Source organism: Myotis daubentonii, chromosome 8 (assembly GCF_963259705.1).
Source record: "Myotis daubentonii chromosome 8, mMyoDau2.1, whole genome shotgun sequence".
Lineage (NCBI taxonomy): Eukaryota > Metazoa > Chordata > Mammalia > Chiroptera > Vespertilionidae > Myotis > Myotis daubentonii.
Window position 1 is genome coordinate 25,128,575 of NC_081847.1, and position 22,522 is coordinate 25,151,096.

A 22,522-nucleotide genomic window follows, 5' to 3' on the forward strand; every position below is an offset into this window, starting at 1 on the left:
AAGGGTATGTTTTGATATGTTTAACGTGTCTTTCTTTCCTCTTCTCTCCCCTGAAGAAGATGACATCAAGTCTTGCTGCTTAGAAAGGCTAGTCTGACTAGCCTAGGAAGAAATGCCCCTGACTCTACTGACTGTTATGAAATATGGTAACTCATGTACATAAATGTGAGGCAACTTCCAAGTTGCTATCCTAGGCTGGAACCTGAAAATTCCAATCTGGCAGTATATTTCTTTAGCTGAAGAAAAGGAAGGTAAGGATCAATGTTTGTTAAATATCTACCAAATGCCAAAACCATTGCTAGTAGCTCTATGCATGCTATGTAAGTTATCCATCAAAATAATCTTTAGAATCAGAATATGTATCAGTTAGCATTTACTACATAACAGACCAACCCAAAATTTAGTCGTTTAAAACAGAACCATTTATTCCTGCTGATGCACATCTAGGTCAGCTGGGTGCTTTCACAGATCTATGGCAGGCTTTGCTGACTTCATCTGATGTCACTCATGTTCCTCTGGATAGTTGCTGGTTTGACTGGGGGCTGGCTGATCTCAGATGGCTCATTTCTGTTCTACATCTTACAAAAGAATATTTCAGGCTTGTTCACAGGGTGGTGGCAGACAAGAGCAAACAAAAGCACATAAGACCTCTGAGACCCAGGCTCAGAATGGGCACACCATCCCTTCTACTCCATTCTAGTGGCCAAAACAAGTTGCAAGTTTCGCCAAGATTCAAGGGAGGGGACAGAGTCCAACTCTTGATGGAATGGGTTGCAAGATCACAATGTCAATGGCATGGATATAGAAAGTGATAGAAAACTGGAGATATTTTTCCCAATCAATTTGCCAAAAATATCCTAGAATATTACACATTATGTAAGTTGTATGTTTTCCCACAAGAGAATGTCTCCCTCACATGCCTAGTGTACTTGTGAAGTCATTTAAATTCCCTTTGTTTCACTTATAGGAAATTTCAGGAGAGGTGCCACTGAGTTTTAAGTTGGCATATAGCATTTCCAGTTTACCCAAGTAAGACAAATGACCATCTAATCCCACTAAAAGTCTTTGCGCTCTCATTCTAAAGAACAGCAGGATAGAGCTAAATGTGTCTGTTCTCTCCCGACCCACCATATCACTTACTGATTGAAAGGGGTAACTAGACGGGAGCTTTCTGCTCCTGGGTTTCCAGCTGGGTTGGGTAAGAGGCCAGCCCAACAACTCTCATCCTGAAGGGAAGCCCTGTGGCCTCAACCAAAATAGAAGCACATCTTTCCCTGGTGTTTTGTTTTGCAAATAGAAAAGGCATATTAGGGGAAAAAACCCAGGGGTCACAGATAGTTTTTACGCCATATGCTAACTCCAATTGGTTAGTGGAAGCTGCCAGGAGTGCTATTTTGAAAAAGAATATTAGACCTCAGGCAGTTCTAGTACAATCAGTAAATTACAAGAATTTTCCAGCTGATGGAGATAGTAGTGTCTTTATCCTAATCCACACTAAGATGGAATACAGTCAAACACTGATTGATTCCCACCATCAAGTTCAAGTCACAGGGTAAGCTGACTCATCTCATGGGCCTTTCTCCTAACACTTCTTTCTCACAACTTCTAGCTGGGTAAATTTTGTGAAAGACAAGTACAGCAAGGTTTCAATATTGGGTTTTTGTTGTTTTGTTTTGTTTTGTTTTTATTTATTGTTGACAGTATTATAGATGTCTCCCATTTCCCCACTTTGCCCCCTCCACCCAGCCCTACTCACCCCCACCCCCCAGGTCTTCACCACACTATTGTTCTTACAGGCTATGCATGTAAGTATATAAGTTCTTGGTTTATCTTTTATCATTCCCCCACCAACTATTGGGTTTTATACCAGCTAACCCAAAGATAAATACATAGGCTCACACCAAATCCAAAACCCAGGAGGAATAATCAAAAACACAAAAATAATTCAAGAGCATCACAGCAGAATACACCCACTGTGTGCTCACACCAGCCCTATACTTGACATGTTTCTCTATACAACATCATCTACCTGCTGAGTCAAGAACAGTCTAAGCCTAGTCCTAGGTGGTCAAGGTCTCCTTTATTTTAAAAAGAAACATCCCATACTCAGAATAAACCTTATCAACAATGGAACAATCCATTACATGCGATACTAAAAAGGTCCCCCAAAACTGTGGTTCAAATTTTGTCTTTGAATCTTGCCATTATGCAACTCTTAACATCCCTCCCACAGTCTCAAAACATATATAATATTGTCCCATGTTCTAATAACTCCCATTTCAGGGTTTGTGGTGAGAGTTAAATGGGCTAATATACAAAGCACCCGGATTAGTAATTGGCACATAGTCAGGGCCCCTAAAATGTAGTTCTTATTAGCAACAGCAAGAATTTATTCAGTTTATATTATATGCTGTTCCATTCTATGTATAAACAATAGAGAAAAGAACCAAAGCCTGAAGACTTGCTCATTACCTTTGGGAAATACAGAGTCTATTTGGTGAATATGCATGAGATAAATAAGAACAGTGGAGAACAGTATCTAAAATGCTTAAGCAGGCTCTGAAAATACAGGGAGTCTAGGATCATTGCTTCTATTCCTTGCCAAACGATAAATTAGTTTCTCAAACATGTTGACAGTTCTATTTTCTTAAAACAGTTTTTGGAGATGACTTTACCACCCAAACTTGTTTTATCTGATTTTGAACATTTTCACTTGTACCTTGTGTACCACCAAATAATTTTATATGACGTATAAAGGACAGTCCATCGTTAGCTCAAGAGAATGAGGCCCTCACCTATTACCCTGGTGCCCCATCTGACACTTTCCATGTCATCATCCACCCATCATCTGGCATATCATGGGTCCTCGGTGAGGTAGACTAAAAGTGACAACAGGGCAAGGCCTGACACCTTCCAAATTTTCCCCTAGATGCCAATGCTTCTGAATAATCATCCTTTCTTTCCATTACTGAGATGTCATTATGCAGGCAAAGCATGTTCTCAGTTGCCCACAGTAGGCTAGAGGCAGGAATACATTGTTCAAAGATAAATCATGTCTTATTAAATGTCAAAACTCATGTGATTCAGCCAGTGCCTCACCCAGTTGCAGGCTGGAAAATTCATCTGAGCTAGCACCTCTGAGAACAGCAGGGAGGGAAGGTGAAGAGCAGGAAACAATGACTGAACCATGGCGATGAAGGTCTTTGTCAGGTCATAAAGCAGCAGTGATTACAATTAATTGCTGATAAAATATGAAAGAGTCTCTTGTTGCTAGAGGTCAGGTGCTAGGATAAAGCACAGCTCTTTCTAAGAAGCTTGGGAAAGGCAAGTCTCTGAGTTGATCTATGCTGTGGGCACTGTGGGGAAAACAATAGTATGGAGTTATATGGGACTAAGATAAAACCTAAAATAATGGGCATCTTTCCCCGGGTTGATGTGCAACTTCCCTGGGCTACCATGGCTCCTCCAGCAGATGGCTGCTTTTGAATGATTTCCACAACCATATTGCAATGGGAACGTTGATAGTAAGAGAGCAATTCCACACTTGTTTGGTTGTCACAAAAGTTGAAAAATAAAAACATACACACATATATACATACATAAATCACAAAAAGGAGAAAATCTGCCAGATGTTAACATCAGTAAATATACAAAAATCTTTGAAATATAGGTTTTTGGTAAAAGCCTAGGGGTTCTTCAGTCTAAGATGATAGTTAGATCTTGCCAATCCAGATTTACAAAGGAACAGAGGTGGCAGAAAATGCATTTCTAGGAAAGGTTTTCTACATGTGTTTGAAGTCTAAACTACACCTTCCCTAACAACTCACCCCAGCCTCAGGGTGGCTTTGAGCTATGCATATGTGTGTGTGTGTGTGTGTGTGTGTGTGTGTGTGTGTGTGTGTGTGTGTGTGTGTTTTGAGGATTGGTACTCATTAATGAACATGGTTTTCCTACAGTACATTGACATTGTCAGTGACTAAGGAAGTGCTAAAAATATACAAGGAATCAATATGCACTAACACAATAATTTAAAATAAATTTTAAAAGTCAGATCATAGCAAATATACTTAAATATACCTAAATGACTTGGACAGTTGTTTCCAAAAGTTGATCATAAGCTGAATAAACCAAAATAATCAGGGGGCTTTATTAAAATACTCATTCCCAGACCTCAACCTGTATTAATGAAAAAGAAACTCTTGGAGAGAGGCCCAGACACCCAAAATTTTAAAAATAGCCCCAAGTGACTCTGACAGAAAGCTTCTCATATAGGTGATAGCTTTAGGTCCTGAAACAACTGAGTTAACAATTATGTCCTCTATAGGAGCGAGCACCACACAGTGGCTGGGGGAAATTGGGCCAAGTTCAGCCTTTGCTTCGGAGAAGCTGTCTTAGACCCCTGGCCCCCCAGTGCAGGCTATGGAACAGCAGCACTGGCATCTCCTGAACCTTGTTAGAAATGCCGAACTTCAGACCCACCCTCACCTAATGATTCAGTATCTTCATTTTAACAAAGTCTCCATGTAATTCCTGTGAACCTTAAAGTGTGAGCACTGTCTAGACCAAGTCATCCAGCCTTCTCTGGTTCCACCTGGAAACTGATGAACTTGAACCAGATGGTTTCTACGTCCTCCTCCAGCCCTATTGTTGCATGATGACCATCAGAGTGCAAATGCAAAGAGAGAATGAAATAGAAAGTTCTGCATAGGATACCAGAAAAAATAAATTGAGATCAAATAGATAGATACACACACACACACACACACACACACACACACACACACACACACACCTTCTTAGAGACCATTTGAATAAGAAAAATCCAAATCCCATGATGTCCATACCCTCATCTGAAACCAGGAGAGCCTGGTCAAAAACAAGCAGTTCCCTGATGGGGATGGGAAACTGAGAAAGTGAGAAAGGTTGTGGACAGCCCAAGTTCCAGGGCAAGTCCAGAGGAGAGGAAGGACTAGAATCCAGGTGTCTCCACTCCCAGCCCTGGACCACCCTGTCTTGTTGTCTCAGCTGCATTGGGAAAAATTAAGAAAACAAGAGCAAGATATAATAACAAAGACAGCAGGTGATTATAGAAGGTGGTATATGGACATGGCTCCTCAACCCCTTTTGTCCTTGGGTTATTATTTCAATATTATTAAAATTCACATGATTAAAATTTAACATTAGGACCTCCATATTCTACAACCATCCTCTCCCCATCTCCAGTGCTATACAATTTTTCTTTGGAGAACCAATGTCAATCCCTGGTGTCACATATCATAAATCCTGATTGACACACTTCCTTTTCTGATTCCAGACCTTAGTTTCCTATCATTTAGACTTTCATGAGTTCTGTAGGTAAGTTATGTACTTTCCTAATGATAAAATTTTTATGACAGGTACTCAGATATTAACACACAGAGCTATATACAAATTTAGACTCACTTATTCTTCCTACTTGCATAAGAAATTTATGAATGTTCACATATTACATAAATCATTAACATAAAATATGCAATTCCCTTTTTTCACTGGTCTCCAGAAACAATCACTACAAACCATGTGGCATATATTCTTCATTGTTTTTACATTTTCTTATGCATAACTTTTTTAAAAACAGAATCATATCACACATGCTATTTTTACAACCTGCTTTCTTCATTTTCTATTTCTTGATTATCATTTCAAGTCAATTTATAAAGGTCTCCCTTTATACCTGCATGGTTTCTAACATTTTCCCAACCATGGACCTGTCAATGAACCCTGGGATTATTTCTGATTTTTCTCTATTACAAACTATGCTGTACATTTGACTATGTAGTTAATACGAAGGGTGCCCTCCTGAAATGACAAAGTCTGGTTTATTTTGTTTGCTTATTGCTGATTTTTGTCAAAACACATCTTTGTTCTTCTATTGCAATAATGGTAGTGGTAGAAGGCTGCATTTATTGGAGAGTTCAAAGGTTATGAGGACATAAAATTTGACTCCTACCATTTAAGAACACTGCATGTGCTCGGAAGGGGTTCATCTTTGCTCCAGGGACCATATACTACAAGCTATTTATCTCAACTCTGCCTCACCACTCAACCGTTGGGGAGCCAGTTGCTTTATCCTACATGGCTCCAGATGCAATCACCAATCTCAAGAGTTCTGTAGTCTAGGAAGGATAGTAGAGAAGGAAACATAGGAACAAAAATTTCAGATGGAGATATGTGGTATGAAGAACTTTTACCAGGTAATGAGATACAGAATAACTGAGTGGGATAAGGGAAGAAATGTTTTAAAATATTTTTGAGTATATAACACAATCACATAGTTAAAAATTCTAAAAGTATTAAAATTATGTATAAAAGCTTATGAAAATTATCCTCCCCTCCCCTCGCTGGGCCCTAATCACCCAGCTACTCTCCCCTTTGACAATCAATGTTTCCTGTGTAATCTTTAGAGATGATTTTTATTTATGTGAGAAAATATATGTAGATGTATACAGATATCTAGGTATATTTACATATATTATTTCCCCCCATTTTTACACAAATAGTAGTTTCTATCTTCCATAAATATATTTAATATATTTAGAAATTATTCCATTTGTGCATATATATTCTTTTTTTATAATTACATACCATTTCACTGTGGGCATGTACTATAATTATATAGCCAGTCCTTTATTGATAAACATTTAGTTCATTTCCAATCTTTTGCCAACCAATGCTGCAGTGGATATTCTGAACATATTTTACTTTACATTTATGCAAATGTGTCTATAGGATAAGTTCCTGGTCTTCTGTTCACTAGGTGAAAGGGAACTTATAAGTTTGATAGATATTTTTAAGTTGTAGGGCAGGGGTCGGCAATTTTTTCTAAAGAGGAAATAAAAGTAAATCTATTCAGCTTTACAATCTGTCACAACTACTCAAATAGCACTAAAGCACTATAGACATATAAAAAGAATCAGTGTGTCTTTGCTCCAATAAAACTTTAGTTAAGGCCATTAAATTTGAATTTCATATAATTTTCACATCACTAACATTATTTTTAAAATTCTTTCCCACTATTTAAAAATGTAACAACTACCCTAACCAGTTTTGCTCAGTGGATAGAGTGTCAGCTGGCTGACTCAGGGGTCCCAGGTTCGATTCCGGTCAAGGGCATGTACCTTGGTTGTAGGCACATACCCAGTGGGGAGTGTGCAGAAGTCAGCTAATCGATGTTTCTCTCTCATTGATGTTTCTAACTCTCTATACCTCTCCCTTCCTCTCTGTAAAGAATCAATAAAATATATTTTTTAAAAATGTAAAAACTATTATTAGCAGCACAAAAACAGGCATTAGGCTGGATTTGACTCAGGCCATTGTGTGTCAACCTTTCCCTTTGACATTTCCCATAGCTATACATGAAAGTCTTAATGTGTGCACACCATTGGCAACACCAGGTAGTACCTAAATTTTGCCAATTTAACAGCTGAAATTATGTCTCAGTTTAGCTTTACTCTGCACTGCTCTTTTTATAAGCAAAGTAAATCATCTTTTCTTATGAATTTTCTTTGTATTATCTGACTGTCCTAATCTTTGTTCTTTATTTGATATTAGTCTTTTTTATAGGTTTATATGCCTTCTTTATAAAACAGAGAAATTAACACTTTCACAAAATTGCAATATTTTTCCAGTTTTTAATTTATCTTTTAACTTTGATGTTGGTGGTTTATAACAGGTACAAATTCTTTATTTTCAATCAATCTTCTGTTTTATGTCTTACGATTTTCCTGTCAATGTTAAAAACAAAAAACAAACAAAAAAAAAACAAAAAAAAAACCAAAAAAAAGAAAAACACTTTTCTCCTCTGTAATTATAATTTTTATATTTTCTCATATTTTTATGGTTACATTTTTAGCATTTAGAGATTTTATTCACCTGAAACTTATTATTCTATAAGGTGTGATGTGCTATTTAATTGTCCTAACCTAATTCAATGAATAAATTTTTTCACTTATTTTAAATCCAAACTTCATCTTATATTGCATTCCCATTTGTATTTGGGTGTATTCTAGACTTTCATTCTGTTTTGATGATGTCTGCGTGTTTATATGCACGTACCATGCCATCTTAATTAATGAGTTTTTGTAAGATAGGGCAGTCATCTCTAATTAACTTTCTTTGTCAGAACGTTATTATTATTGATTATCTTTCTACATAAACTTTAGGATCTTTCCACCTAGTTTTTATTAGGATCACATAAAATTTACACATTAATTAAAGAAGAATTGGCATCCTTATCATATTTTCTTCTATCTATGAACATGGCTTTCCATTTTTAAGTTATCTTTTATGTTTCTCATATAATTTATAACTACTCCCAAAATTATTCATCCATATAAAAATATTTTTTAATTTATGACTTTACATTTGATAAGAGTAGACTATAAGGGGGAAGTGGAAATTATCTATAGGAAAAACCTAGTTTGAGACACCCAGACATGAACCCTCATCAGAAAAAAATGATACAATCTAACTTGTGTTAAAGTTTGTAATACAAAAGTATTTTTCTTCTTCATTTACCTAAGAATACTTAGTCTGACAGAACTTGACATAGAATTTTCTAATGGTGAGAAAATGAATGGATGGATGGATGGATGGATGGATGGATGGATGACTGGACAAATACCAAATTATTGAGGGAGTTTGAATCTCTCTGCATGTCTTCTGTCTATTCTTCATATAGAATACAGCTTTAACAAACTCAACAAATATTGATGGAAAGTCAAGAACATCAAAATGGCCTTTCAAGATTTCTTCCAATTCCAGGATTCCATCAAGGCATATGAAAAAACACAATGTTATTTGCTTTTCCTTTCTTATTTATTCTTCTCTTTATTAACTGAAAAAAACCCAAAGCAAATTTTAAAAATTAAAATTTAGTAAGAAAGAAAGAATGTTGTTCTTAAATGCTTTCTCTACTGTGGTTTCCTTTTAATTGATCTCTCTTTCACTGGATCACAACCCAACTGGCATAGAGAGTTGCTGCAGATGGAGAGAAAAAATAAATTACTCCGTTAAATCCCTGATTAAATTGATATTTCCTAACTAGTCTGTGGAAATGCTGCATGACATGAAGGGCAAGGGAAGGGATATGTGTTGAGTATGGGAGTATACAATGGGTGGATATTTTGTTTGCAGATTTTTAATAAGGCCATCTTGGTTTCCCCATGAAAATTGAAACATGAGCTCAGTTCACTAACATACATTCTCCACTGAAAACCCAGGGCCCAAACTAGAATCATTACTCTGGCTCCTTCCAATTTGAGTCATTGTCGTATTTATTAATCTCCCTCACAGCTGTGTTGGAAACTCCTTGAACTAGAAGTAAACCAGCCCAGGTGGAGTCCTATTATAACTAAAACTCTCCCTCGTGCTTCCATTCACATCTCAAACTGAACAATTTGTCTTCTAAAATGTGCTCTGCTTTGGAGTCAAAATTGTAACACATGGAAAGAAAAAAGAAGAGATAAACAGGATTTTAAAATATATTCCAGAGTGACTTTTCCTTCATTAGAGGGTCTGAAACTCAGTGACTGGTCATGATCCTCAACCAAAAAAGAAAAAAAATTCATATGTCGAAACCCTAATCCCAATATGGTGGTATTTGGAGGTTGGGGCCTTTAGGAGGTAACGAAGGTGGAGAACTCACAAAGGGATTATTGTCCTTATAAAATGGACTGAAGATAGCTCTCTCATCCTTTGCTTTTCACCATGAGGATACAACAAAATGTCTGCAGTCTGCAACCTGGAAGAGGGCCCTCGCCAGAACCTGGCCATGCTGTTACCCTGATCTTGGATTTCCAGTCTCTAAAACTGTGAGAACTAACTTTTTGTTCCTTACAAGCCACCCAATTTGTGGTATTTTGTTCTAGCAGCCTGAGCTGATGGAGACACAGGGGCTCTAAGTTTCAGTCTAAAAAAAATGCTGACATATTAGGACCAAGATTGCCTATTGCAGACACCTACAATTTCTGCTTATGGGCCTTTTTTATGGAACAAAAGTGAATGCCCTCAAAATCAGCCTTGAACCAATGACTGAAGGAAATTGGTGGATAAATATAGCAAACTCCCTCACCCCTCAAGTGATACCACTCTGAGGCATCCTCTACACTGAGTCCCCTTGTTTCCTAGGGGGATTAAGCTCCAGTTGTCCGCCTTGGTAAATATTTTGATAGCACACCCCTTATTGCCTTCCTTTACCTCCTGGTCTCACTTTCCTAATTCCCTACTAGAATTTCCTAGGATCACCTGCCTTGGATTCTCTGTATCAGGGTCTGCCCCTGGGGAAACCCAAATGTAGACAGATCATGTCACCCATGTACACAAATTACTCTTTTAAAAATTGACAATAAGCAAATGGACAAAACAGAGTGATCTAGCGTAGACTTGCCGTAGCACTGAGAGGAAGGTAAATGCATGATTTAAGTCATATCTTCCTACTCTGGCCCTGTTCTCTTTCATCTTCTTGCTCACTCTTCATTTGCCCAAACCCTCTATTCGCAGACATATATATGCATTGTCACCTCTCTGCTTTTGTGAATTCCATTCTTCTACTCCAGACTTTCTCCCATCCTCCTCAATCTGTTCCGTCCTCCAAAACTTGTCTCAAGCTTTGCTGCTTGCATGATACCTCTTGTGTCACAACTAAGAGAATCACAGCACTTTTAGCCTGTAATCCACAGCTCACTACTTAATCATATGCTTTTTTGTAGCTTCTAACTATTGCATACATGATAGTCTTATCTCCTTAATTAAAGAACTTTCTTTGGGAATAATAATCATATCTTGTACCTCTCTAGTCCTCCCAGGGTCTAAAATAGTGTGACACACACAATTAGTTGTCAGTGTATGATTTATGCAGTTAAGTAATAAAATACTGTATGTGTATGACCGATAGTAATGAATCATCTTTAATGGATTTTAGAAAGGCCTCTTTCCTCTCGTGCAAACTGCCTGGCAGACAGAGTTATCAGAAGCATCCTTCTTGGTGATTCTTTCCAGGGATTTAAAAAAAGACAACAGGCCACAGCAACACCTTGGTTTATACACACAACTCCCCCTTGCTGGCCTAAAGACATCATAAAAGATAATGCTTCTCGCTCATATATAAAAAGTGCTTAAATGTAATTTTGACAAAATGTGTCCCAGGGTGATTGAAGTCCTTTTTTCTCTGTTGTGATTGTTGCCATTATAAATAGAGAATCATAAAAGAATCAAAAGGGGGAACCTTTTAAAGGCTTACTCCAGGACCTGATACCCTCCCCACTTTATTTTTCTTAGCCCTAATGCCAAAGGAAAACAAACACTTATCAACCTTCTAATGGTGTTTATTCCCCCATCTTCCTTGGAAGGGTGGCAGTATGCCAGGCCCTGAGACCGTTCCCTAAAGCGCCAAGTCACCTAAGGTCAACTCTATCGTCGACTGCACCCAACACTGAAACTTTGAGGGCCCAGGAAAAGTTCAGGATTCTAAATTGCTTGTGCCCACATCTGGGCCTTTGCAACACCTGGGGAGTTTTTCCCAGGCCCAGTGTAGATCAGATCTCTTCTGTTTTGCCTGTCAAATCATGACCACCTTTATGACTCTCAAAAAAACAGCCTAGTTGAAGACGGTCAAGAAAAGGCAAAATTCCTCTTTGCTTCTGCTTTGTGCAGGCCTCTGGCTCCCAACTGCTCATGCTGGAGCTGCTCCAGCAAGAAAACTGTCAGCCATGTGGCTGGCATCACACCTGTCCCCATGCCTTTCCTACACCATCTTCCACCTCACGGCAGCCAGCAGCTCCGCGGGAGCTGTGAAGAACTGGACTCCTGTTCACTTGCCTTTCATCTTCTAACAAGTCGTTCCTGACCAATGCAAAGATCAACCATCCTGTGCAGGTGGGAGGTCCTGAAAGATCCCAAGAGGAGAAATGAGCATTTCCTGATGATTTTCTGTCTCCCTTCCCAGCAGCAAGAGGAAGTAGCTCTACTTTCTCCTCTCCTTTCTCCAAGTCTTAGCATTTTTGGCACCTACACTGGAGCACACGCCCAAAGCAATCTTGTCTGGAGCAAGATTCTCCTTCGGTGGTGATATAATTCTTAATGACACCTCAGTGTATCAGCTGCCCCAGTGCCTCTTAAGATCCACTGCAATGAAACCTCCCTAACCTTGACAATAGACTTCTTCACGATAGCTCTGAAAAATAAGCAGTGGTTAGGAAATAATATCCTTTTAATAGAATATAATATCCTTTTACACTAAGTTCTACTCATTTGGAAGCAGCTTTCAGTAACTGGAGAGAATGTGGAGCCAGCCTTTACTTTCGCTAAAAATCCTCTCAACACTCAGGAGGCATAGAATGAAGACCTTGGGAAGGTTTTAGTAACAATCAGCCCTCTCATTTCTACAGAAGTACTTTTTTCTTGCCACCCTCATGTTTATTTTTTCAGTTGATTCTCAAGGGGTGGATAGGATGGTTCAGTAGTTAGGAATGCTGGTTGCAGATGCCTGAGTTTGAGTTCCAGCTTGTAAACGTACTGGCTTTGTGAGACTGAGCAAATCGCCTGCCCCTCCCTGTGCCTCCACTTTATTATCTGAAAAATGTAGGTCCTCGTCATACACACCTCACAGAGTTAATTTTCTATATATGGCATTTGGAATTACATCTGGTACACAGTGAGTGCTAAACTAATTTTATTATTATTATTATTATTATTATTATTATTATTATTATTATTAAAATATTAGAGCTGAGGAAATAAAGGCTCAGCAGATTCTATGTCTGGCCTAAGCAATTCTATAAGTGAAGAGATCATACATTGTCTTTGTTTGGGTTTCCTTGGAAGCAAAACCTGAGACAAATATTTGGGTGCAAGTAGCTAGTCAAGGCAAGAAAGGAAAGGGAGCAATTAAGGGTGTGTTTATGAGCAGGTTACCACTGTGGACAACTGAATACAATCCCACTGGGGACCCTCAGGGTGACTTCACAGAACACACCACACACCTCAGAAATGTCCCTCTGAGGGTGGAGGCACCTGGAGAATTTATCTGCCAACTTCCTGCCACATTGCTGAGGGGTGCTTCTGGGACACTGACCTCCTCAATGAAGACTTCCAGCCAGCCCCAGGCATAGGAGGAACAGCCCCACAGGACCAGATGTCTTTGAGCTAAAAGATGCAGGAAGCCACCAGCATATCCTAGAGTCATCTGCAAGTGACCTCCTGGTGTGGACAAAGGAATGAACAGGGCAATGACATCTGTGACTCAGGAACACAGTGAAAGTCTTTGAGGTCCTTGTTCATCTTATGCATTCAGACAGAACCAAAGCCAAAGGAGCCCAACCAAGGAGAACATATCCTGAGTTACCTTCTGGAGAAGGACACTGTGTGATGTTTCCTAGTCACTTGTTCCAAAGCTTGTCAAATTATGACACCCTTGCCCTAACTGGTTTGGCTCAGTGGATAGAGCGTCGGCCTGCAGACTCAAGGGTCCCAGGCTCAATTCTGGTCAAGGACATATACCTTGGTTGTGGGCACATCCCCAGTTAGGGGGTGTGCAGGAGGCAGCTGATTGATGTTTCTAACTCTCTATCCCTCTCCTTTCCTCTCTGTAAAAATCAATAAAATATATATATATATATTTAAATTATGACAGCCTAACATACCATCAAAATCTCTTCGGGTGAGTTTTTGTTCTTCTACATTGGTTTCCAACAGGTAGAAAAAAAGAATAATATTGACAACATATTTTGATCAATAAAGTACACTGCATTTGCTTGTTGTTGTTAATCATCACCTGATGATATTTTTCCATTGATTTTTAGAGAGAGGGGAATGGAGGGGGAGAGACAGAGAGAGAGAAACATCAATGTGAGAGAGACACATTGATTGGGTTGCCTCCCACACATGCCCCAACTAGGGCCAGGGATTGAGTCTGCAACCGAAACATGTGCCCTTGACCAGAATTGAACCTGGGCCAATGCTCTATCCACTTAGCCAAACTGGCTAGGGCATAAAAGGAATTTTTTTAGGCCCTGCTAGGTATATGGAAGGGAAAGGATTTTCTTAGCTAAAGTGTTCTACTCTGAAAATGTGAGAACCTATTTGAAAATGTCTATCTGCAAAAAGGTTGACTGAGTCCTCTGCATAGGAGTAGCTCCACACATATGCTTCCTGGGTCATGTATTTGGAAAAAGTCAAGTTTGGAGCAACTATTTTTGGAAAAAGTCAAGTTGATAAGCTAACACTTGAGAGACATAATGCACACCTAAGCCGCTCAGGCAGGGATCAAACCAAGTTCCTTAATTTTGTCAAATACCTGCCCTTCACTCCATTCACTTCTCCAGCAGGGCTTTTATTTCATCTTTTCACCCTTCCTTCCAAAGGGAAAAAAAATCCAAAATCAACTTATAAAAGCTAGAACTTTCATGCACCATCCATTTCTAAATAAAGACAGAATACCAAAGGGAAACAACAAAACTTATCAAACCACTCTCTTTGATTTCCAGCCAAACCTTTGAAACAGGAACAAGATACAGTTGGTGATGAGGAGATGGTAGAATGTGGTTTTTATTTAGAAGATGGCTAAGCCCATTTGTAAATAGGCATCTTTGCATCTTTTTGCATGGGAAGCTTATTTTCTCTATATTTGGGCAGAGCTACTAGAGTGACTGCAAACCACCACCTCTGTGGATGATCTCTGATATAGACCAGAAAAAGTCTTAGTTGAGGTAACTGAGGCCAGAGATCCACAACCAAACTGTGCTGTATTATTTCATTTTTCAAACTTACACGTTCATTTTCCTACAGCCCTTTCGTTGGGTGATTTATGTTCAGTTGACTTTGCTACGGGCCTGGAATGTTTACACAAAGGCTTAATAGACATTTACTTTGGAAGTTACATTGTGAGATAGAATCAAGGAATTGGCCCATTGCCCGAGTCAGAACGGGAGGCCACCTGGAAGTTAATGATCGCTTTGTGAAGACCAGAGGCATGTAACAGAAGGTTCCAGAAGGCTGGAGACTTCACATAATAATCACATTGCCTTCAGACATACACCATTGGAATGACTGAGGAGAAACTTGTGTAAATAGAGACATCCACAGATAGAAATGTCCAGGATTACAATTCCTCAATACCTTAATACTTTAATATTATATTTTGTACTGCATCTTACAGTTTATATATGTTTTTATGTAGCATCCAAATTAATGCTCTCCAAAAAGATACCTGTAACCTCAAAAGTCAGTCTGTTTTAAATAATCATGCTGAATTCACCTTGAGGCAAATATAAAAGAATTACTACCCTGGCTTTAAAGATGCAAAAAATAAGCCTCAGAAAGGGCTACTAGCTCAAGATTACATGACATGTAACTGCTAAAAACCAGTCCCTTCAGTAACATCACTACTTCTCTACAGATGCTTTAATTTATTCATTTTTTGTATGATTCACCAAACCCTACTTATCAAACATATTAACATCCCTGGGCTGAGCACAGTGAAGAAAAAACATAAATGTACTCTCCTTGACATTATTACCTAATTTGAGAGAAACACTTGTTTCTTTAAAATGCTTGTTTTTACAGAGAAAGGGTAATTCTTAAGGAAGTCTCTGTAAGAGACATCAACATATGGTACATCCTTCCCCATGGCATGGAGTGAGGATGAGTTAGTGCATTAAAGAAGGTGCTCAGACGAATTCTCCATTATGCTCTCTGGTAGACACCTGCAGATGGGAAAGGAGTAAGCTGTGCAGGTATCTGGGGATACCATTACAGAGAGAGCAAGCAGCAAGGGCAAAGTTCCTGGAAACGTATTTGGCTTGGTCACAGAATGTCAAGAAAACCAGCATGTCTAGAGCAGTGAGGGCAAGGGGGAAAGACTATGAAGAGAAGGCATAGATAGACAAGGAATTCACTCAGGGCCTTATAAGCCATAGTAAAGGACTTGACTTTGACTCTGAGTAAGATGAGATGTCATTGGAGGATTCTGAGCAGATAAATGACCTGATTTGGCTTCTGCTTCTAAAGGGGATTATTCTGGATTCTTCGTGAAGGAGAGATTCTAGGGAGGACAAAAGTGGAAGCATCAGTCTTGGGGTGATGGATGTGATGAAATGATATAAGGTATAATTTGAAGGTAGCTTCCACAGTATTTGCTGGTGAATTGAATGGGAGGTTAGAGAAAAAGAGATGAGCTGATGATTGTTCCAAGTTTTTTCACTTTAGCCCCTAGAAGGATGTTGTTGCCACAACTGAGATGGGGAAAGCCAGAGGTACATCATATTGTGAGGGTTAGGTTAGAAGGCCAATGTCTGTCTTCTAAAGTTTGAGATACCTGTTAAATATCCAACTATGGATGTTGAAAGACATTTAAATATATCAATTTTGGGTTTAAGTGAGAGATCTGGGCAAAAGTTGTAAATATGGGCATTATGAGAAGGTGGTATTTGAAGCCACAATACTGAAGAAGATAACACAGAATGTGGATCTAGATAGAGAAGAAGGCCAAGGTCTGAACTGGTTGGGTGGGAGAGCCCAACATTTAGAAGTTGAGGAAATAAGGAAAAAAACAGCAGAGGACATAAAGTAAGATAAGTCAGGGAAATAGGAAGAAGATAAATAAACAGTCACACCCTGGATGACAAAAGAATAAAAATATTTCAAAAAGGAAGACATTAAGAGACATGAGAGTATATATCAACAACAACAAAAAAAGACAGTTCATAGTAGATTTATTCATATACCCCGAACATGGGAACAACCCAAATGCCTAAGGAGGAGAATGAATAAACTAATCATGGTACAGGCCTACAATGGAATACTACTCAGCAATGCAAAAGAATGAACTGCTGCTATCCCCAATAACAAGGATGAATCTTCCAGCATAATGACGAGCAGGATAAACCAGACATTCAAACTGCATGCTCTTTGATTCCATTTACATGAGTAAGGAAAGACAAATAGGCATTGACTATGAATGGAGTCCAAACAAACTTACTGGAGTAATAGAAAAGGTCTCCATCTTGATCCAGGTGGTGGTTACATATGCAATATACATATATCGCAATTCCTCAAGCTTAGTCATCAAATCTGTGAATTTTATTATATACAAATTTTGTCTCAGTAATAAAACAAGAGTGGGGGAAAGAGGGCATGAGAATGGTGTCCTATGCTATAGACTAGAAGGACAAAAATAGAATAAGTGATCTTTGCCCTGGAAGAGTTTATTTATCAGTCCAAAAATAGAAAATGCAAAGATTTCCTCTTCAGAACTAGAGGACTGCATACGTCTGTGTTTTTACACTCTTTTCTGTTGAACTTCCTCTTGCTCCACCTTTCATCATGCCCACTTCAGCCAACAGTCACATACCTTAGAGGAAACAGGAGAACATGTTGAACAAGTTATCCTGGTAACCAAAGTATTTTTATGGCTGGCCCTTTGGCTCTGTCCTCCTTGTCCCACCCTCCCAGTTCCCACTACTCTCCCACATGCTATTTGCCTGAACTTTCTGTTACGCTCTCTATGGATTGCATTGGTTCTCCCCACCAATGCTCATTTCTCTGTTTGATCTCTGACCTACTTTTTATTCTGAACTTGTGCAGTTGTTTGCATCTAATTTTTAGCACATTCAGGGTTTCTAACCCATGGGGTTGTTTGAATTTCAAATTCCTGCAACTTCACTGTCCTCTGATAGGTTCTTCGGTAGGTTTTCCCCAGCAGCTACAAAACTTCTTTAATGGATGGAAAATTATTTGTTAGTTTTTCATTGATCTCTGAACTTATTATTGGCCACCTGCTCGCCAAAGGATGCCCCACTACTGCTGCCTTAACGCTTCAGAACTTTGGTGTCATTGACCTCAGATATCACTTCCTGTCCACAACTCTGCAGGTGGTGGTCTTCTGGATGGATTGCAGGAAATTTCTGTTGTCCAGGGTGTCACTAAGATAGAGGTCCTCCCTTCTTCCAGCAGATTGAAATAGGTGAAAATCTCGGCCTCCAATTTGACCTTGATGTTCAGCAGGGCCTCTACTACTAGGCCTGGTGCTGCCACTCTGCCCAGGTCTGGACCAGCTCTGACGGAAGGTACAGCAGGATCCCATTGAGTTGTTTCATCTATGTGGCATAGCACATCTCCACCTCCATCAGTATGTTCTCCAAACTGGCCTTCAAATTTCTCATGGAGTCTAAATCAATCTCCAAGGACTAGACCATACATCTCAGCAATCTGTAAGGTGACCACTGTGGTGTTCCCCTCAATCTGCTGGGACCAGTATTTGTCTAGCTCCTCTCAGTTCTTCTACTGGGCACAGATGTCCACCATGATCATGCTGAAGTCCTGATATTTGGAAGCATCCAACTCCACAGTCAACCCAGAGTTGGCAATCTGATTTTGTAGACCATGTACTTCCTCCTCATGGTTCTTCTTCATGAAGAGCAGCCCTTTTTTTTTTTTTCTTTTTAAAAAGAATTTTATTTTTTTTATTTATTTTTTTATTGCTTAAAGTATTACAAAGGGTATTACATATGTATCCATTTTATCCCCCCGCCCTAGACAGTCCCCTAGCCTCCCCTATCCCCCAGTGTCTTATGTCCATTGGTTATGCTTATATGCATGCATACAAGTCCTTTAGTTAATCTCTTACCCCCCTACTTCCTGCCCCCCAACCCTCCCCGGCCTTCCCGCTGCAGTTTGACAATCTGTTTGAGGCAGCTCTGCCTCTGTATCTATTATTGTTCAAAAGTTTATAATGGTCTCTATTGTCCATGAATGAGTGAGATCATGTGGTATTTTTCCTTTATTGACTGGCTTATTTCACTTAGCATAATGCTCTCCAGTTCCATCCATGATGTTGCAAATGGTAAGAGTTCCTTCCTTTTTAGAGCAGCATAGTATTCCATCATGTAGATGTACCACAGTTTTCTAATCCATTCATCTACTGATGGGCACTTAGGCTGTTTCCAGATCTTAGCTATGGTGAATTGTGCTGCTATGAACATAGGGGTGCATATATCCTTTCTGATTGGTGTTTCTGGTTTCTTGGGATATATTCCTAGAAGTGGGATCACAGGGTCAAATGGGAGTTCCATTTTCAGTTTTTTAAGGAAACTCCATACTGTCTTCCATAGTGGCTGCACCAGTCTGCATTCCCACCAGCAGTGCACAAGTGTTCCTTTTTCTCCACATCCTCTCCAGCACTTGTCGTTTGTTGATTTGTTGATGATAGCCAGTCTGACCGGTGTGAGATGGTACCTCATTGCTGTTTTGATTTGCATCTCTCGGATGATTAGTGACTTTGAGCATGTTTTCATATGTCTCTTGGCTTTCTGAATGTCCTCTTTTGAAAGGTGTCTATTTAGGTCCTTTGCCCATTTTTTGATTGGATTGTTTATCTTCCTTTTGTTAAGTTGTATGAGTTCCCTATAAATTTTGGAGATTAGGCCCTTATCAGATATGACATTGGCAAATATGTTTTCCCACACAGTGGGTTTTCTCGTTGTTTTGTTGATGGTTTCTTTTGCTGTGCAGAAGCTTTTTATTTTGATGTAGTCCCATTTGTTCATTTTTTCTTTAGTTTCAAGTGCCCTAGGAGCTGTATCAGTGAAGAAATTGCTTCGGCATATGTCTGAGATTTTGTTGCCTTTGGATTCTTCTAGAATTTTTATGGTTTCCTGTCGTACATTTAAGTCCTTTATCCATTTTGAGTTTATTTTTGTGTATGGTGTAAGTTGGTGGTCTAGTTTCATTTTCTTGCATATATCTGTCCAATTTTCCCAACACCATTTATTGAAGAGACTATCTTGGCTCCATTCTATGTTCTTGCCTCCTTTGTCAAATATTAATTGAGCATATTGGTTCGGGCCGATTTCTGGGCTCTCTATTCTATTCCATTGATCTATATGCCTATTCTTGTGCCAGTACCAGGCAGTTTTGAGAACAGTGGCTTTGTAATACAACTTGATATCTGGTATTGAGATCCCACCTACTTTGTTCTTTTTCAGGATTGCTGCAGCTATTCGGGGTCTTTTTTTATTCCAGATGAATTTTTTGAGAGTTCGTTCTAGATCTCTGAAGTATGCCATTGGTATTTTAATGGGAAGTGCGTTGAATTTATAGATTGCTTTGGGTAGTATGGACATTTTAATGATGTTGATTCTACCAATCCATGAACACGGTATGTTCTTCCATCTGTTTATGTCTTCCTCTATATCTTTTTTCAACGTCCTGTAGTTTTCTGAGTAGAGGTCTTTTACCTCTTTAGTTAAGTTTATTCCTAGGTAGCTTAATTTTTTTGGTGCAATGGTAAACGGGATTGTTTTTATAATCTCTCTTTCTGAAAGTTCACTATTGGTGTATAGAAATGCCTCAGATTTCTTGGGGTTAATTTTGTATCCTGCTACATTGCCAAATTCATGTATTAAGTCTAGTAGCTTTTTGATGGAATCTCTAGGGTTTTGTATGTATAATATCATGTCGTCTGCAAATAAGGACAGTTTTACTTCCTCTTTTCCAATTTGGATGCCTTTTATTTCTTCTTCTTGCCGAATTGCAATGGCTAACACTTCCAGTACTATGTTGAATAGGAGTGGTGAGAGGGGGCATCCCTGTCTTGTTCCTATTCTTAGGGGAAATGGTGTTAGTTTTTGTCCATTGAGTATGATGTTGGCTGTGGGCCTGTCATATATGGCTTTTATTATGTTGAGGTATGATCCTTCTACTCCCACCTTGCTGAGAGTTTTTATCAAAAATGGGTGTTGAATTTTGTCAAATGCTTTTTCTGCATCAATTGATATGACCATGTGGTTTTTTTTTCTTTCAATTTGTTTATGTGATGTATCACGTTTATTGATTTGCGGATATTGTACCATTCTTGCATCCCTGGGATAAATCCTACTTGGTCATGGTGTATGATCTTTCTGATGTACTGCTGGATCCGATTTGCTAAGATTTTGTTGAGGATTTTGGCATCTATGTTCATGAGGGATATTGGCCTGTAATTCTCTTTCATTGTGTTGTCTTTACCTGGTTTTGGTATTAGGGTAATGCTGGCTTCATAGAATGAGCTTGGAAGTGTTCCTTCCTCTTGAATTTTTTGTAGTAGTCTGAGGAGGATAGGTTTTAGTTCTTCCTTGAATGTTTGGTAAAACTCCCCTGTGAAGCCGTCTGGTCCTGGGCTTTTGTTTGATGGAAGCTTTTTGATGACTGCTTCAATTTCTTCCATGGTTATTGGCCTGTTGAGATTTTTAGATTCTTCCTGATTGAGTTTTGGAATGTTGTATTTTTCTAGGAATTTGTCCATTTCCTCCAGGTTGTCTAGTTTGTTGGAGTAGAGCTGTCCATAGTATTTTTTAACAATCATTTGTATTTCTGTGGGGTCTGTTGTTATTTCACCTCTATCGTTTCTGATTTTATTTATTTGGGTCCTCTCTCTCTGCTTCTTGGTGAGTCTGGCTAGAGGTTTGTCAATCTTGTTTATCCTTTCAAAGAACCAGCTCTTGGTTTCATTGATTTTCTGTACTGTTTTTTTGGTCTCTATGTCATTTATTTCTGCTCTAATCTTTATTATCTCCTTCCTTCTGCTCACTCTGGGGTTTTCTTGTTGCTCTCTTTCTAATTCTTTGAGTTGTAGAGTTAGATGATTTACTACCATTTTTTCTTGTTTTTTGAGATAGGCCTGTAGAGCTATAAACTTCCCTCTCAGGACTGCTTTCATTGTGTCCCATAGGTTTTGGAAGAGCCTCGATCTCTGTCTCCAGTGGCAGTCTAGTGATATTGGTGTCATTAGTGACCTTTCAGAGCCCATTGATGTCACCCTCCATAGACCAGCACATGGCCAGCTCCTTCTCATATTTGACTCTGAAGTCATCAGCAGCAAGACAGGCATTATCAATCTGCAGAACCATGTGAGCATGTCTCACAAAACTTACAAATATCTGAGCCCTCAGATCTTCAATGGTCTTGAAGTAATGTCCCTAATCTCTGACCTGGGGTCGCTTCTTCTCCAGGTGTTCCCAGATTTTATTGTCCAGTCTCCAGTTATCAGTCTCCAGGCTTCTCACCATCTTAGGTAGGAGGCCAGATAGTCATTCAGGCATTGCATAATCTCTTCATTTTGGATCCACTCTATGCCTGCTGGACCCCCAGCCATCTCTGAAGCCAGGCCACTCTACGTGCTGGTGAAGTGGGACACAGAGATCTGAAAGCTGAGCCCCTGGCATCTGCATAGTTGATGGCCATGCTGCTGGCTGGCTGGTCCAATGGCTGGGTAACTACATGGAGCCCAGGGTCCAGTAGTTTGTGGAGAACCTGGAGCAGTTGCTGAAGATCATGTTGTTCATGGAGGAAGGTGAGAGGCCAAGACTCAGGTCCAAGCCACCTGTATGAATAATTTTTCCCCTACTCCCAAACCTTTTTTTTTATTTTAAATAACTTTATTTGCAAAATATATTTTACCAAACCTTTTAAGTTAGATGAGATTTGTCAAGCTGTTAATTATTGAAACCAA

The 22,522-nt window shown here is 39.2% G+C and overlaps 1 pseudogene; it reads right to left on the reverse strand.

The window, feature by feature from the left end:
* Positions 1-17,843: 17,843 nt before the first annotated feature.
* Positions 17,844-22,346, reverse strand: LOC132240255 (keratin, type I cytoskeletal 18-like; annotated as a pseudogene).
* Positions 22,347-22,522: the final 176 nt, after the last annotated feature.